Source organism: Meriones unguiculatus, chromosome 11 (assembly GCF_030254825.1).
Source record: "Meriones unguiculatus strain TT.TT164.6M chromosome 11, Bangor_MerUng_6.1, whole genome shotgun sequence".
Taxonomy (NCBI): domain Eukaryota; kingdom Metazoa; phylum Chordata; class Mammalia; order Rodentia; family Muridae; genus Meriones; species Meriones unguiculatus.
This window is the reverse complement of record NC_083359.1, coordinates 55575504-55594080: the sequence shown is the minus strand read 5'-3', so window position 1 is coordinate 55594080 and position 18577 is coordinate 55575504. Positions and strand designations below refer to the sequence as shown.

General features: G+C 46.5%; 1 non-coding gene across 1 annotated transcript; it reads right to left on the bottom strand.

The window, feature by feature from the left end:
• Window positions 1-18243: 18243 nt before the first annotated feature.
• Window positions 18244-18350, bottom strand: LOC132646640 (U6 spliceosomal RNA). Its single transcript, XR_009584889.1, has one exon. It is a non-coding gene; the product is annotated as a U6 spliceosomal RNA (small nuclear RNA).
• Window positions 18351-18577: the final 227 nt, after the last annotated feature.

The following is an 18577-nucleotide window of genomic DNA, read 5'->3' as shown; positions in this document are numbered from 1 at the left end:
GCAGGGGAGGAGCTCACACTGTCTGCCCGATGCTGTAGAAACCACCTCTTTCCACTCACTTATCTTCCCTGAAGCATTGGCAGCCTTAAGCCTCTCCCTGCTGAATGAGTTAGCGATGCCCCAGAAGTTATTTGTACAGTTTCTTGCGCAGTGCCTGGATTTCTCATTAAGCCCATAAAGCAGACTCAGGAGAGGGAGGGCCTGGGTTTGGAGAAAGAGCCTTTTAACTCTTTCAGCAACCCTGGTTCCCTGGGGTGCCTGCACTTGTCTTTCTGGCTCAAGCACCCCTGTGGCCAGATGTTAGACTAGTACGGGGGAGAGCTGCCTGGAGGACTTGCTCTGGCTCCAGTGATCGCTGAGACCTTCCTGCTACTGGAAGGAGCAGAAAGTCATGGACTCTCACTACTCCTGTTGTCCCCACTTTACAGATGTGGAATACCTAAGCCAGGGGAAGATGAAGCTAGAGACACAGGCAGGCTCTAGACAGCGAGGAGGTTTTCAGTGCACAGAAAAGATTTTAGCTGAAATGTTTAAAAACATACTTTATGAAGGAGACTCATTAGGATCTAATTTACATGTTAAAAACATTTTATTTTATGTGTATGAGGAGTGTGCGTGCAGTGTCCATAGAAGCCGGAGGAGGGCATCAGATACCCTGGAACTGGAGTTAGAGATGGTTGTGGTCTGCTATGTGGGTGCCAGGAATTGAACCTGGGTCCTCTGTTATAACAACCTGAGCTCTTAACTGCTGAGCCTTCTCTCCAGCCCCTTCATTTGCATATATATAAGAGATATATTTACACATATATGTAATATATATTTACACACACACACATATATATATACATATAAATGTGTATATATTCATAGAAGCCATGTGTGGAGAAAGGAAACTTCTGGACAATGCCAGATTGGATTAGGGTAGCAGGGTACAGGGTAGACTGCTCTAGACAGAACTGAGATGTCTTATAGGTGGATCAGATTCATAAAGCTGAGGAAAGCCAAACATGACTTTATCCAAATTTTAATCCAGCCCTTGGGTAGACAGTAGCACCACTGCCCAATGTGGAAAGAGATGGAAGAGCAGAGCTGGGTGGAAAACCAAAGTTACACTTCTTGTATGCAAAGTTAGATGCCACCTAGACATTCCAGTGAAGAGACAGACAGGACATTGAGTCTGAAACGGAACTTGGAGTTGAGGGACCAGGGGAAAACCCCTGAGAACCACGGGACTGTGGGTCACATTGAGTCTAGTTAGCTCAGATGACCCATAGGTCTAAATGCTCTTTCCCAAAATTACTGACTAGTACCCACACTCAAGAAGCACCCTTTAATTTAAAGAAATGGAAAGCGGGAAATGGTCAGAGGATTTGCATTCGGAAAGTTTAGAGGTGTCTGGGCGGATGTCAGGCTGTTGTTGACTTAGTGTAAGGCTGTCGGGAAGGGGTGTGACCCTCTACCCTAAAGGAGTTTGCCTTATGTTTGTCATCTTATTTAATGACTATGGTGTCAATTTGCCATGGAAGTAGGACTCCTGATGCAGAGCCACTGGCAGGGAAGAGGTACAAAGAGCAACGTGTCACGTTCATTCTACACGACTTCACAGCACACATACATTTTTCTATTCTAGAGCGGAAGGTAGGAAGGGTGGAGTGGTGATGACCACTCTGTTGCCAGGGCTAGGCCCTCATATGGTGGCATTCAAACAGTTAGAGCAGCCTGCTGTGCTGGAAGCAGGGGCATGCAGGGATGAGAGGAGGCTGAGTGACAGGGGTGCCTGTCCCCACATGTACTTTATTTAGGAGCATTCCCCCGTGACAGACGTGGTCCTAAGTGATGGGGACACGGAAGGCCTCAGTATGGTGCATGCCCACAATAAAGCAAAGCTGGTAATGTGAAGACAGAATGACATCAGAAAAGAGAGCTCAGAGGTTCAGAGCACTGGCTGCTCTTGTAGAGGAGCTTGGTTCAGATCCCAGACCCCAATGGCAGCTCACAACTCTAACTTCAGTTTCAGGAGATCCCGCGCCCCTCTTGGCCTCTGCAGGTACTGCGTGCACATCTCCCACAAAGACACATGCACATAAATGAAAAAAGAGAGAGAGAGAGAGGGAGAGAGAGAGACTTCATCAGTGTGAGGAAAAATATATACAGTTTTCTAATCAATATGAGAAAGTGGGTGCAGTGGTGCACGCCTGTAATCCCAGCACTCAGGGAGGCAGAGGCAGGCGGATCTCTGTGAGGCCAACCAGGTTTACAAAGTGAGTCTAGGACAGCCAAGTCTATACAGAGAAACCCTGTCTTGAAAAAAAAACAAACAAAGAGAGAGAGAGAGAGAGGCAGAGAGAGAGGGAGGGAGAGGGAAAGGGATGAGAGAGAAAGAGAGGGAGATGGAGAGAGAGAGAGAGAGAGAGAGAGAGAGAGAGAGAGAGAATTACTTCTGTAGGTGACATTAGTCTTGCCAACTGGGCTTGGTTGACACTTCCTTCTTTTCTTTTTCTTTTTCTTTCTTTTCTGCTTTATTTTTTTCAAGGCAGGGTTTCTCTGTGTAGCTCTGGCTGTACTAGAATTCCCTCTGCAGGTTGGCCTCAAACTCATAGATTCGCTGCCTCTGCCTCCTGAGTGTTGGGATTAAAGGTGTGTGCCATCTTGTCCAGCCAGTTGACACTTCTTAGATGGGCCCAGATAGCTCTGAGAACTCATCAAGTACAAATGTTTACTTCATAAAATCCCGGCATCTTGACTAAAACTAACAATGAAGATCAGTAAGGGGCCAGATATCAACAGGAATCCTTCCCAAGCAAGCTCTGCTAAAGAAGTGTCTGCACATGAGCTTTGCACCTGGCCTTTGCTCCTCCAACTGTGCTGAGATGGCCGGGAGGAGAATTCCAGAGGCCTGCGTACTGTCAAAAGTGCCTTGTTCTGACTCTCAGAGGAGGAACCAACCTCTGCTTTAATGGATACTCTTCCTCCGGTTCTTAGATGTAGGGCCTCAGAGCTTGGCATCTACATGCCCCTGGGATACAGAGAGACCCCACATGTGAGGAGGGTCCGTGATAGACACAGGTGTTTTCTGGAAGGTGTTGATCCAACATTGTACAGTTACTGCAAACCAAAAAGATGGACATCCCTGTCCCTAGCTGGGCATACAGGGAACTTCATAGACATTCTGTGAACCAGTTTGGGCTTCCCAGAGTGTCTTCAGTAATCAGTCCTGGGTGGAGTAAGCACTACTGGGCCAGGAAAACTCTTGTCCTTCAAGGTGATTAGATTTCCAGGGGTACAGACCACTGTCATTTCCTTCCTTCCCAGAAAAGGTCAGGTTAAGCCACAACCATCAGGAGACAACGGATTGCTTTTGATGTTAGACCAACCCATCTGGGAAGGATGAAATTAATTCTGACTCAAGTCCCACCAGGAAAGAGGTGGCTTCAAACCCCTGTCTTCATTACCCAAGGGACCTGTGTTCATGACCTAGCCTTTGATCACAGACAGCCCAGCAATGGAGGAAAGACCAAAAGTCCACTCGAGTGAGATTTTTGACTAGGCTTAAGGAGGTCAGTAGGAAGGCAGCCATGCTAATACAATCCAGGCTTCCTGTCCTGTCCTGAAGTTTCCTGAGGCCAGAGAGGGAGTTTAACTAGACTGCTATTTCAACGGAAAGTCTTGGTTACACTGGTACCAACAATGGTGCCCCAAGGTTTCCAAGAGACATGTTTTCCTTGTCCCCTTGGTGCTGAGGGCTCATTAAGAACCTTCAGACAGTTTGCTCTTCCCAGGAGGGTGAGACCATACGATGTTGAAGCCGTGGAAAGACTTGTTTTCCTTCAACTGGAAGAGGAGCAAGACCTCAAGTTCTAAGTGCTGGAGATGCATATAGGGCTCCAGAAATCATTCTACTGATCTGTGGAAGAAGGCAGAGAGGGCCTCGGGTACCAGGTGGCACTGAGAGGCCTTGAGCTTCTCTATGCTTCCACTAGTTACTGTTAAGATAGCAGAGTTGTCATAAAGTATGGCCAGATGCCCCGGGTAGCAAGAGAGCAATGGACTTCTGGCCAGTGTTCTATGCTGTTCTTCTCCGGCCAAGGCAAGGAAGTGGTGAGCATGGGTCATGAGGACATCTGTGGGCTCCATGAGCTCAGCAAAGACACTTACTGAGTGGTGGGCTAGCTAGGACCTGTTGGAGCTGAGCTGCCCTGGATGCCAGAGGATCAGACCACACTATGAGCAGACAGCTAACCACCATTGTGGTCTTTCTGGCTGCCATTTAGGAACTCCATTACCAGCAACCCACCACACCTTGTGAGGCCACTGAGAATTGAGTCTCTGCTCCGGGATTCAGTGTGGGAGGATGTGCCACATGTGTTTAGAGTCTGGGAATTTTCTGGAGGTCTACAATGCAGTAAGTGTCCAAGCTAAGGCCTTGCAAGAATCCTCTAAAAGTGTTCCCATGGGATGTTGTCTATCCTTGGCCTATGTCAGTCCAAGTCCACCTTTACCTGTTTGGGAACCCAAGAGCACTGCAAGTCTTTGGCATGGAGATCCTTGTGCGTAAGGAACCCAGCTACCTTCTTCCCAATTGTAGGCTGATGACAGGAGACCTCAGAGCTCTGCAGTGATTCAGGAAGAATTTCTCTAAGCATCACTTTAGATGCACCAGGGTGTTGCTAGTGGGCGATGGCATCCACATTCCTGTCATGGCACTAACTGTGGAATCTCAAGTTCTAGAGATGATTGACACCAAGAAGCCTCTGATGGCTGTTTGGTGCACATCAACAGGAGCTGCCAGATGCATATCCAACACACACTGAGGCTTCTGGGGAAGAAGGTGGCCTCCTGAAGGAAGTGGGAGCAGACGACGCGAACCATACATGAGTGGCAAAGGGATTCATAGCACCCTTGGACTGGACCCTGGGCAGCAGCTAAGAAGTGGCCTGCAATGTGATAACCTGTAGGCTTGGAAGTCCTACAGACAAAGTGAAGTGACACAGGCCAGTGAGGACCCATACCCTAGAGTTTCTGCTGTGACTATTATGTCCACTGAGGGGCTTAAGGGACACGTCCCTAGGGGAACCCAGAAGAAAGGCAGTGGGTTGTGTGAAGTGGAAGTTGCTGGTTTCTTTGGAAACTCAGTTGTGTCATGTGAGTATGTTTTTTGTTTTATGTGTGTGTGTGTGTGTGTGTGTGTGTGTGTGTGTGGTGACAAGTATGGGATGTGGGAAATGTCCACCCTTCCTCACCTACCAGAAAACAGCCCCTGTGATGTTTGTCCAATGGAAACTACCTTGTGAAAGGGGCATGGTTTCTGCCAGTTGGGAAACATTCTTGTGTGTACTCTGAGAAGGGATAAATAGAAGCCCACAGATAGTGAGAGCACACTTTTTTGCTTCTCTATGCTTTGAAACAGTTTGGATCGCTTTGCTGGTTTTTACAGAGAGAAATGCTCCAGAGAACTTTTCATGCTGCTTTGCTGCTTCGGTGGACTTGTGCTATGTGAGTGGAGTCTGGCTGCTTTTGCTGAGTGGTACCACCTCTGTTGCTATTGCTGGATGTTTGCAGCAGCTGCTGCTGTGATTTGCTGCTTTGCTATTTTACTGAACTGCTGGTATCCTGATGACTGAGATTGGTATATCCCCCAAGAACGCAATGACCCTAATCAGCAGGAAGTAGATAAAAGAGGTCTACAGCTCCTTTCTCTACTATCTCCTAGTTAAGGTTGGGGTGTGGGAAGGGAGATAGAGACATTTAAGAACCTTGACTAAAGTAGATGTTTGAAAAATCTAAGCCTACAGGTGGCAATCAGCTGTGGCTTACACATAATGGTGAACTTAGTTTCTAATGCTGTACAGGAAATGGCCTGTTTTGACAGGATGAAAATACTGTCTAAGGTCAGCAAGATGGCGCCTGCTGCCTGTGGGCACTTTGTTCTCAGAGGGGATTTTCTGGCTTTGCTTCATTGTCTTCCTACATTTCATTTTTTAAAAGGTTAGAAAATTTAATGAAAACTTACAAGTGGATATAGAGGACTCTGAGAAACAGAAAGTGGGTGACATAGGAAAACCGGAAGTGTCACCCGATTTTCTCATTTTAGAAAGGATTACAAAGTTAGCTGTGCAACAAGAGAGTTTGTGTGTAGAGGTTAAAGTGCTTGGAAAACAAAAAGTGCCAGAGAGAGAGGAAAGTTCAGGCCTGGTGTATGGGAGTGGGAATTTCCTGCAAGATGCAAGAGGGAAGCAAGCCAGGCTGGAAGGCAGACTACCACCCCACCCTGCTCCATGCTCTTTCACTGCCAGGTACCCAGAGCAGCTGCATGAGGCCAGGAGCCAGGAAGAGCAGGACTGCGTACAGGGCAGAAGGGTTAATTTTGAGCCAGCTGAGCTGCCAGAGGAGTTGCTTGGGCTCTGCAGGCACCGTCAGTCTTCCCAGTCTTTGTGCAGCGTAAGTCTGCTAATGATGGTGGTCAAGCTTATGATGGTGTGACATGGCATCCAACAGACATGCCGGATCTAAAGCATTTTAAAGAGTCGATTGTATTGTATGGAATCCATTCACCATCCAACATATCTAGACTATGGAAAACAGACTTATTCCCCGAGACTGGAAGGGATTGGTGTCATCTGTGCTAGAAGCTGGTCAGCAATTACAGTGGTAGTGTAGTGAAGGGATGAAGCCACGAGAATGGAACAATGGGACACAGCAAGGGGCACAAATGTCGTTAAAGACCAATTGCTTAGTGAAGGGCGTTATGCTGACCTACAAGAGCAAATCTGGGCTGATGATGTCATAACTGAACAATGTCACATTGTAGCTTTAAGAGCCTGGGATGTGGTTGAGAAGCCTGGGGGAAAAATCCACCTCATTTACTAAGGTAATACAAGGCCCTGGAGAAGCCTTCACTGACTTCATATAGAGATTGACTTCAGCTGTAAATAAAGCTGTATCAGATCCTGATACCAGACAGGCATTGATACAGATCTTGGTTTGAAATGCAGATATTGAATGTAAGAGAGCAATTAGACCATTAAAAGCGTGAACAGCCCCAACAGATGAATGGATAAGAGAGACAACAGAAATTGGCTCTCAGGCACATCATGCCAGTATTATAGGACAAGCTGTATCTATAAATTTCAGAAATCAAAATGCCCAGTGTTTTAATCATGGTGAGTTTGGCCATTTCCAAAGAAATTGTAAGGCTAGAAGCTTTAGAGCTCAAAATAGCAGGAGCTTTGACTCTGGAGAATACAGTATTCTTAGAAGAGAATAGGCAGTTTCTGCTTGCAATGGAATGCAAAAGCTTCCAGAGTTTTGTAGCTGCTGTGACAAGGGAAAACATTGGTTTAGGGATTGTAAATCCATAAGAGAAATACGAGATAACCTCTTACCATCCGGAGATGAACAGAAGGGCCTGTCAGCTTGAGGTCCTGCAGCAAACAATGCGAGCTGTCTTTCTTTGGTCAGCCAGAAGGTAACAAGCAGGCAGAAAGATTAAAACTAAGTATTGCTGATCTAATGCATGCTACTTAAAGCAGTGCAGCTTTGGATCTGGCCACAGATACATCTCTTACACTATTCCCAAGAGTTATGAAATAACCACTGGTGTTTATAGTCCTCTAGCTTTGTGGATGGTAGGAATAATCTTGGGAAGAAGTGGATTAACGTCTCAAGGATTTATTGTGCTTTCAGGTATTGTAGATGGGGATTGCAAGGAAGAAATTAAAAATATATAGAGAGATAGATATGAAAATTAATGTAGGAGATAGAATTCCTCAGCTGTTACTATTTTCTTACATCAAGGGCAAAACCACTCCAGTAGAAGGAACAGGGGCATTTGGGAGCACTGGAAAATGTGTGTTTTGGTAAACAGTAGTTAATGATCAAAGGCCCAAACTAATGGTACAAATGAATGTTGTTGAAATAGAAGGTTTGGTATATACAGGAGCTCACATCAGTATCATCTCCCCAAAATCTTGGAATCCAGATTGGCCACTTCAGAAGATTTATACACAGTTTATAGGAATTAGTAAATTATCTCAAATAAGACAAAGTGTCTGATGGATTAAATGTGCATGATCAGAAGGGCAAACAAGGAAGTTGAGACCCTATGTGGCTGACATACTCATAAATTTATGGGGAAGAGATCTTTTACAATAACGGGATGCTCAAATTAATATTCCAGCAATCCCAGGGACAGCAAATGATAGAATTAGAGGCGAAATGGTAAATACTCCTGGGGAAAGTACCTGAGATCAAGAACAATCACAAGTTGTGTCCATTGTCCGCTGCTGAAATAACTACAGCTTTGCCCCTAAAATGGTTATCAAACAGACCTGTGTGGCAAGAGCAGTGGCCTATAGCAAAAGAAAAATCGTGGGCGCAGGAACAGCTAGAACAAGAGCAGCCAGAGGCTCAACGTATAGAAGAGTCCACCAGCCGATGGCGTTCCCCCACGCTTCCTGTAAGGAGAAGCCCGAAACTTCCACTTCAGTTGTGACTGCCACCTTTCCTCACAGACTCATCTTCCTGCAACGGAGGAAGTGTCGGCAAAGTGCTTTGAGTGCCATATGAAACTTGGAGAATGTCTCTGTCCGTGACTTAGGCCACTCCCCCACCTCCTGGCAAAATGTTGGCCCCTGGACACTTCCATGTTTATTATCTGCTGAGCTGGCACACTCTCTTTGGGCAATATATACCCCTTAGCAAGACTGGGAAGGTCTGGCCTAGAACAGCCTTGTGCCTGCCTGTGGTCACACTGCATGGCCTCACATCAGGCTGTGCCAGAGGGAATCCTCTGCAGCCTGCTAGCTGTCCTAGCTCCTTTGTCGCTGAATCTGAAAGGCTTCAGGAACAAATGAGACTTGAAAGCAGCTACTCAGTCATTTACTCAATAACTGGCCATTCAAGTCTCATATTCCTTTTATAACCAAGAAGGACATGCTAAGCGACCCTGAGAGGGTAAACTCTGCCTTGGCAAGGGCGGTCCTGGGTATATATGAGGGGGATGGGTATGTCTGGGCACAGAGGATGAGTCTCCTCATGGAGAGACACTTCAAGTTGCCTCTGGGACAGTCGCCATTGAGGTCTCTGTTTGAAACCAGGCATAGGCTAGTCCTCTTAGGAAGAATGACCTCTGCTCTCCAACAGGAGCTGAGCAAGGCTTTCCTCCTAGCATGCAGCATGAATGTCAAATATGAGCCATTCTAATCAGAGGTAGATGGGAGTGGGTGGCAGATAAGACAACATCTGTGATGTTTGGTCTTGGTTGTCAATTTGACTAGATTGACAGATCTAGACTTGTGAAACTTATGTGTCTCTGGAACATTTCCAAAGAGCTGACATATGGGAGAGTGATGGAGTTGAGGGGAAGACCTTCTGTCAGTCTGAGAGATACCTTTAATCAGAGATCTGGGTGAGAAAAGCAGTGTGCATTCAATTTTTTTTTTCTCAGTAAGTGGATCTATTGCTGCGGTTGCTTCTGGTGGTGTGAGTGATGGTGCTGATGGTGGCGGTGGTGCCGATGGTGGCAGCGGTGCTGATGGTGGTGGGAGGGATGGAGATGGTATGGTGGTGGTATGGTGCTGATGGTGGTGGTGATGGTAGCAACAGTGATGACAGTGATGGTGATAATGGTGATGGCGGTAGGGAAGGTAATAGTGATAATTTTGGTGATGATGGTGAAGGTGTAAGATCTTCCAGCGACCTGAGCCTTTTGTCTTTTCAGCATCAGCAACTCTCCAGCGAGCTTCCAGGCTTTTAGCCTCAGATTGATACTGCTGAGATTTCAGGATAAAGAAACTACTCAGCTCCCAGTCTTGCCAGTATGCGCACAGTAATGATGGTTTTCCACAACTACCTCTAGTCTCTCTGTGCCCATCCTCCACCTTTATCTTTTCTTTTCAGAACAGAGTTCCTTTTAGTGTGAAGGTGTGTGTGTGTGTGTATTCTGTCCCTTAAGAAAACCTTACCTAATTCAGTGGCTTTTCTCTTTGATTGGACATCACCTGATATTTTCAGTGTATTTACTACATGTTAAGTGTGGTTAGCATGATGATTTTATGTGGTTAGCAATATGAATTATAGAAGGAAAACCTTCTAGAAAGCATGTTCAATTTAGAGAAGGGGAGTTGCTCAAGGAATGATGTCCGAATGAGGAAGAAGGTGGAGGAGTGACCTTAAACCTGAAGCCTATCTGGCCCGTCACTCAGTGATTCAGTATATGACAGTTTTGCTCTGCACATAAGCTAAGAATAATGCTGGAGGGACGAGACAGAGAAGTGTACAGGGTGCTACCAAGCACATAGGTCACTGCAGGAGACAGCAGGCATGGCGAACAGCCCTTAAGGCCCAGATACTGCTTCTGAGATTCTTACTACAACCCCAAGAGACAGCCACTACTATGTCTTAGTTTTACAGATGAGCAGGCACTCAAGGCATGGGCCTGGAGGCAGGAAATGACGCAGGGGCCATGGAAGAATGCTGCCTCTTGGCTTCCTCAGCTTCCTTCTTTATATAACCTAGGACCATCTGTTTAGGAAGTGGCAATGCCACTGAGGGCTGGACTCTCCCACATCAATCATTAGTTCAAAAAATGCCTCACAGATTTACCTGTAGGCTGATCTGATGGAGGCATTTTCTCAGTTTCTCCCTTCTCAGATGATCCTAGCTTGTGTCAAGTGGACAAAACCCCACCAGCACAGGTAGGGACAATAACATTAATCTCATGAGCTAATGGGCAGTGCTGTGGTTTGAACACGAAGCATTCCCATAGGCTCATATTTTGAACACTTGGTCTCCAGGGAGTAGTGCTGTATTAGGGGACTATGGAACCTTCTGGAGATAGAGGCCACTTGGTTGGTTACTAAGGGTTGTTGGCCTTTGAAGGTTAGTAGTTCCCATACATGATTCTCATTCCCCATACTAAAGTCTCTTTTTCTAGTTCCATCAAAATGAGCAACATTTACCCAAGATCCATCTAGAGGTCTGAGGTTGGGGATTTAGCTGTATTAGGACTCAGTAAAAACCAGCAATAATGACTCTCAGTAACTTTAATTCCTTCTGTTGCCTACCATCTCTGTTGGAAACTGTAGTGAAGTGACAGTTAAACAAATAACTAAATAAGGAAAACTCCTTTAGAATAAGGATCCAGGGAGACAATTGCATTGTCTTAGTAAGACATGTTTTGAGTTTTTGAGTCAAACAGGATGACTTTGAATACCAGAAATCTTGAACATGTTCCTTTTCATTTGTGCTCAGGTTCCTTGCCTACAGAGTGTAGATGAGTATCTCGGTACATGCCTGTAATCCTAGTACTTGAGAAGTAGAGGCAGGAGAAGAATACATTTGAAGCCAGCCTGGACTACACAGGAAGTTCAGTGTCAGTCAGAACAACACAACGAGGCCATGTTCTAAAACAAAAACTAACCAAACAAACCACCAACCTAACACAAACCAAGGGCTGAGGCTGTAGCTCAGTGGTAGAGGGCTTGTGTAGCATGCACAGGCCTGGGTTTAATTCCCACCAGTGGAAGATAATTGCCAGCACAGCATCTGCATATGTTAGGTGCTTAGAAAATGTCCACCTTGGGTGTTCTGATAGTGAGTAGATGGAGTACTCTGTCTTGATCTGCAGAGAGTCTGGTAGAAACATAGATCATGTATCTGTCTTCATGGGGGCGGGAAGAACAACAGAACTGGAGATGTAGTCAGACCACTGGGCCTAGGCTCTGACACACGGTAGAGCTCAGTTCCCAGCTCTGTGTGTACACTGGAACCACAGTGTTGGCCTGGAAAAGACCCACACCCAGGCCTACTCTGCTCACTGAAACTGTGCAGGTGGCCTCCTATTGATCTCTAGATAAGGTCAGCATGTAGCAAGGTGTAGAGTCTTATTTGGGATGGGCATGATGACCTCAAAGTAGACTTTGCTAAAGCAGCCGGAAAGGGAAGGAGAATGGACACATACCTGATCCAGGAGCAGAGCCCAAAGCAGATTCTACTCAAGGTGAGATCTCACATTTGCTGTTAAAAAAGCCAGCCTAGCAGAACACTCATGTTTATTTCAGTAGGATTCAACACTTTCTTGACAAAAATTTTCTTGAATAAAATTGGTGTTTCAAACATGCTGTGTTTTCCTGGGGGTTTGTAAGCCCCTGGGAGCTCCAAAGTTGAGCAGCACAGTTTTAGGGCATGCACCCCAACTGGGCAACTACTCACATCCCACCTCAAGATGACCCTGGAGCTGTGGAGAAACCCGGGTAGGAGCTGTAGCATCACAAGGGCCACTGCTGCTTCTTCCACAATTTTCCTGATGGGGACACTGCCAGATGGCTCTGAGCCAGGCTGCCTGGTAAGCTTTGAGAAGAAACACATTCCATTCCCAGGCCCCTAGAGGCTGCATTTCTAAGGGAACTTGCAAGAATAGAAATTGTTTTGATCTTCGATCAAGATACAGATAGCTTCACTCCCTCGCCCACCTTCCACCTCTTAGGTGTCAGCCACTTTGAGAAGCACATCCTTGTGGGAGAACTCGCTTTCTCCTGCACCACTGAGAGTGGTTAGCCTCACCTCCCTGAGGTGTTCATGTCTGGCCTGTTATATTTCCTTTAGCCCTGCCCTCTCTCCTCATCCATTGCTTCCATTCTCCAGTTCCCCACTCATCAACTGCTGCAAGGAGAGAACTTGACAATGCCATCCAGGATCAGAATGAGGCCACTTCTCTCTAGAGAATGACAATAGGGAAGACAAGGGAGATTTAAAGAATTGTCATGTTTGTTCATTTAGTGTGTGTGTGTGTGTGTGTGCGCGCGCGCGCACATGTGTGTGTTGTGTGCATGTGTGTGTGTGTAGTGTAGTGTGATATGCAAGTGCTATGGTCCAGGTGGGGAGGTCAGAGGACAGTCTGCAGAAGTTAGTTTTATTTTTCCACCACAAGAATCATGGGGATCGAACTCTGGTCATCAGACTTGGCAGTAAGTGCTCTTTCCTACTTAGCCATTAATTCTCTATACATAATTTCATTTGACCTTCATAAAGCCCTGCAACACAACTATTATTTAATTACTTATTTATTTAAACTGTGGGTGTTTTGCCTGTGTGTATGTCTGTATGTCACATGCATGCAGTTGTACTTCTGGAGGTCATAAGAGGGTGTTGGATCCTCTGAACTGTTGTTACAGATGGTTGCAGCTGTGATGTAGGTCCTGGGAATTGAACCCTGGACCTCTGCAAGAGCAGTCAATGTTCTTAACTGCTTAGACACAGCTATTATTTTACCTGTATAACACAGACAATAAACTGAAATTCAAGAAGAGAGCTGAGACTTAGACATAAGCCCAACATCCGGCACAGAGTATAAATCAACAATGGAAATTATGAATGAATGAAGAAAGCTGAAACCAAACTCAGGGTCCTTTTGAACATACTGCTTGCCAGGAACCATTGCTATCAGTGATTCACCTCTGAGAAAGGCCTGAGATTTTCCTCAGTTTCTCCCAGGCTCTACTAGTCCCTGTTTCTTTCACTGTTGAGGTTCTGGTCTCATCAGTAGTTGAAAAGGCACAATAACCCATGCATGTTCAGCGCACTCAGCTCCGCCTGCTTGGGGCTGCCTGTTAGAGAACTCCACAAGACAAGCTCAGCTGGTGGTGAGGATCTGCCCCTCGCCAGTGGAGGAGTCGAGTGACCACTGTGGTGCTTGCATCCCCTTCCCTTTCCTTCCAGCTCCCTCTGTCAGGAAGGCCTGGGTGTCCCTGGCTGTGTGGGTTTGTTGGAGGAGGAGAGCCTAGACTACTAATCAGATTAGTGGGGTTTGTTGTGAACAAGGGCTATCATTTAGAAAAACAAACAAACAAATGAAGCATTAAGGCCAGTGCTGGGAGATGTCCTGACCTGGCCATGTTGTGGTTCTCAGCGCTCTGTATCTGCAGGAGGGCTGGGGAACTGTGGAGGTCCAGAGAGGGGAGGGGATGCCATCAGGAACATTTTAAGTAAATGGAAGTAGTGACTGGAGGTCACAGGCACACTTGAAACTTCAGTGTCCTGTGCTTTGCAAGACCTGGTTTTAATTTAACTTAGTGAGAGGGATGGGGCCAGCACTGGCCATTGTAGGCAAGAAAAATATCAGATTTTTGCCTACTTGCTTTCCTCCATACCACCACCACTTTTCTTCCCCTATCCCTTTCCCATTCTGGTTCCTGTGGCAACTTGACAAAAGCTATGGTCATCTGGGAAGAAAGAGCCTGTAAGCATGTCTTTGGGGCATTTTCTTGATCAATGACTGATTTGAGAGTGTCCAGTCCACTGTGGTCAGTGCCAGGTGGGGCTGGATTGTGTAAGAAAGCAGGCTGATCAAGCCAGTAGGTAGCATTCTTTTATGGCCTTTGTTTCAGTTCCTGCCTCTGGGTTCCTGTTTGAGTTCCTGCCCTGACTTCCTTCAGCTATGGTGTATAAGCTGTAAGATGAAATAAACCCTTTCTTCCCCAAGTTGCTTTTGGTGTTTATCACAACAACTGAAAGCAAACTAAGTCACTTTACTTATTTATTTTCTCCCTTTTTTCTCTGCAACTATAGAGCTCTCCCAGCTGTCCTTCTCTCCCTTCCTTGTGGAGTGTGAGCCTGTATGTGTGCCTTTAGGCATGAGGAGGAGGGTGGGAGGTTTGTTTGCCTACCACACCCTCAGGGACTCTTATCTGTACACTAGTACACCGACTGCAAGACAGTATTTCTGACAAACTTGTTAGGGTCCTGGTGGCTGGATGGAGGTAAGCTTGTCACCCATCAACAAGAAGTGAACTAAAGAATCAAGTAGCAGGGCTGGAGAGATGGCTCAGCAATGAAGAGTACTGCTGTTCTTCCAGAGTACAGAGGTTCAATTTCCAGTGTGCACACACACACACACACACGCGCGCACGACAGTTCACAACTATCTATAATCACCACATCCTCTTTTGCCTTCTGTGGGAACTGCATTCATGGGGTGCACAGACATACATGCAGGCAAAACATGCATACAAATAAAAGAGAAGTTAAAATAAAACAAGAAATAGTAAAAAGCAGAGAATGCGGATTTAATTACTGTGGCCACATTTGGAAGAGGAACAAGTAAAATATAAGGTACAATGGCACCCAGGTCCGCCTCGGAGGTTCTGATATGATGTAGCTCTAAGCAGAGGCAGAAGTCTTCACGGGTAAGGAGCACTGGTCCAGGTGCCTTCCTGCTCAGAACTGACCTATCACTGTCCCACTGCCATCTCTCCTACAAGACAGTCTGACAAGTTGTCAGAACTGTGTGAAGTCTCTTTCTGGGAGACAGCCTGTTCTGCCAGCTCAAAGCAGCTGTGAGTGCTCCCGTTTCTTTCCTGCTCCTGAGAACATAGGTGGTTCTCAGGAGTAAAGACATATGACCCCCCCCCCCCCCGACAGCTAAAAGTGGAAGTGAGTCTATGCTGTGGGCTCCTGTGCCTGTGTTGGCACACAGGCTGTCGGTGCCCTGCTGGGCCCTTTTTGTGTGGTGCATTGTTTCAATAGTGTGCTAGCCAAGGGAGGGGCTTGCTCCTTCTTGTAATTAAATTCACATTTTAATGTAATTAAGCCGTGATGGATGTGTGGGTAGGAGGACGTACTTGCACACATGTACCCGCAGAGGCCGGAGGAGGATGCCGTGTCCTGTTCCATCATTTTCTACCTTATTCACAGTCTCTCATGGAACCTGAGGCTTGGCCTTTTCTGCAAGGCTTGCTGGCCAGTGAGCGCCTGGGATCTGCCTGTCTCTGCTCACTAGTGCTGGGGTTATAGGCACAGGCAGCCACGTTTGCCTGTGTTGGGGATCCAAACACAAGTTTCAGAACAGCAGATGCTCTTGCCCTGTGAACTGCTCTGTAGGCCCTGTTTTCAGTCTTCATTCCTGTCAGGAAGGTTGGAGCAGTAGTGGAGCAGTGGCCATGTTAGCAAGTCGTGGCTGACAGCAGCTTCTCTGCAGGCCTGGGGAAATGCAAGGGCACAAGAAGGAACCATTTCATCACCTCAACCATTACACCATCACTGTGCCATCCAGGAACAGAGTGGGCTTGGTCACCAGGGAGAGGAAAAGCACGCCAGCGGGGCTCTGACAAACCTGTGGGGCACTGCCACCCCAGGGTGCAGGAATCCACAGCATGGGGTCACTTCTGCTCTTAGCTTTGTAATCGAGGAGGTCATCTTGTAATTGGTCTGGCAGAAATGAAGCTGTCTAATGAGATACTTGCGTTCCAACCTGACCATTAGACTATTGAAGCAATGAGAATTTCCCCAGTCATCTCATGCTGGGAGAAGAAAAGGTCACCAATCAGAGAAGAAACTTGTCTCTGGGACAAGAGATTTCACAGGGCTCTAACCATCTGTTAGACCACCTTACAGGATGAGATGAAAGGCCAGACGATGAGGGGTCAATGGCAACTTTGCACCTTGACCGGGACAGCTTCAATATGCATATCCTTGGCCCTCTACTTAAACTTTGATCTCATTTCAGGCCCTTTGTGATGTTTGCTGGACCTCACTGTTCCTCTTCTCAATATGGCCACATTGAGCAAATTTCCTTTTCCTGCTTTCCACCATTCATTTGCCTTTTTTATTTTTATCTTTAATTGGCTTACTGGGGACCAATGGTAAGACCTGACTTGGAGCACAGGCTGTGGCCCTCAAGTTTGAAAACAATCTGATTTCACTCATCTGTGTTTGGGAAAGCCTGTGGCCTCAGATGTAGCAAGGCAAACCATTCCCGAGGCCAGTGTCCAGGAACCTGCCAGATTCCTGCATCTTCAGGGCAGGGATGGATGAGAAAGCCTGGCAGCTTCTGCCCCTTGGCCATCAGAGAAAATGAACTATCTTTTTCTGATGTGCCCAAGAACAGCCCCAAACTGTTGTGTTTGCTCATGCCAGCTGGGGTCTTTAAAGTAAGAAGCTCAAGGCAGTTAGTGGAGCAGGCCTGGATACCAGACCCAAATATCTAGAGGAGCAACAATTCAGTACCACCCTTCTCTGTGGTGACTGTGCCTTCCAGGCTCTGGCTGCCCTCCTGGAGCTGCCCTTTCTAGAGACCACCTGAAAGACAGCAGGACCATTAAGTGTGGGAGGAGGTCCCAGGTAAACACAATACACCATTTAAAAGCATATCTTGCCTACATATTGTAGTACGGCCACTGTCCCCTGAAGCCTCCCACTCCTGCTGGCTGCTTTTTACTTTTTTCTGTTGTCTCTGAAGCCTGTTATTACTTTCCCATGTTTGAGCCTGAAGAAGAGCCTGTGAAGAAGGGTGTATGAGAGGCTCAGCGCGAATAGGAACACACTGCGTTTGCTGATTGATTCAGACTACCTGACACAGGCAGATTCAGATCTCTCAGACATACTGGCTCAGCGCAGAGGGTTGCTTCACATGGGAGCTCTGCTCCTAAGTCTCACAGCCTGTGGGCACATCAGTGTATGCATGGCTAGCATATGCCTGGGCAGTCTGGCAACAACACTGGCCCAGGAGGCTGAATTCAACCATATGTAGTGGAACATGGCTGCAATATGCTTTCCCAGCAACGTCAAGGGAGCTGCTTCACCCCTTCTCATTTCAGAGGCACAAGCTAGCTGGCAGCCATGCACGCTGATGGCTACGCTTTGCAGATATGTGTATGTGTGTTTATGAAGGCGAAAGTCACACTTATACAATCAGCCTTTTAAACTGCACAATTTGGTGGCCCTGGCTGCATTAACACTGTTGTGCCGGACCATCTTTCTCTGATTTTGAGATTTTTGTCACCTCAGAGAACACACTGTACCCAACTAACAGTCCCTCCCATTTCTCTCCCTCTCTCATTTCTTGGCAACCACTAATCTGTTTTGTTTCTTTGAATTTGCCTGTTCTGAATATTTTATATATAAGAGGCACACAGTTGTCTGGCTTCTTTCATTTAGCATGTTGTCTTCAATGGTTAGCCGAGTTACTGGCTCTGCCTTTTCATCTTTCCATTTGTTTCTTTGTCTCACTCTGCAGCCCAGGCTGACCCTGAACTACTGCCTCAGTCTCCTAAGTGTTGGGATTACAGATTACAGATCTTGACAGGCTACTTCTTTTTATTATTATTATTTTTTTTAATTTTATTTTTCTCATTAGTTACATTTTGTTAATTCTGTATCCCAGCTGTATCCCTCATTCCCTCCCCAATCCCACCCTCCCTCCCTCATCTCCTCCCTGCCCCTTTCCAAGTCCACTGGTAGGGGAGGACCAAAAATATGGAACGCTTCACGAATTTGCATGTCATCCTTGTGCAGGGGCCATGCTAATCTTCTCTGTATCGCTCCAATTTTAGTATATGTGCTGCCGAAGCGAGCACCAGGCTACTTCTTTTTAATTAAAAAAAAAAATCTTTATTTTTAAGTGTGTGTGTGTGTGTGTGTGTGTGTGAGAGAGAGAGAGAGAGAGAGAGAGAGAGAGAGAGAGAGAGAGAGAAGAGAGGAGGGAGGGGGAGGGGATGAAGAGAAAGCCAAGCTGCACTTTCCACTGAACCTTCTGCAAGGTTGATCACCCCATTAGAACCTTAAGGTTGTCCAGAGGTTGGAA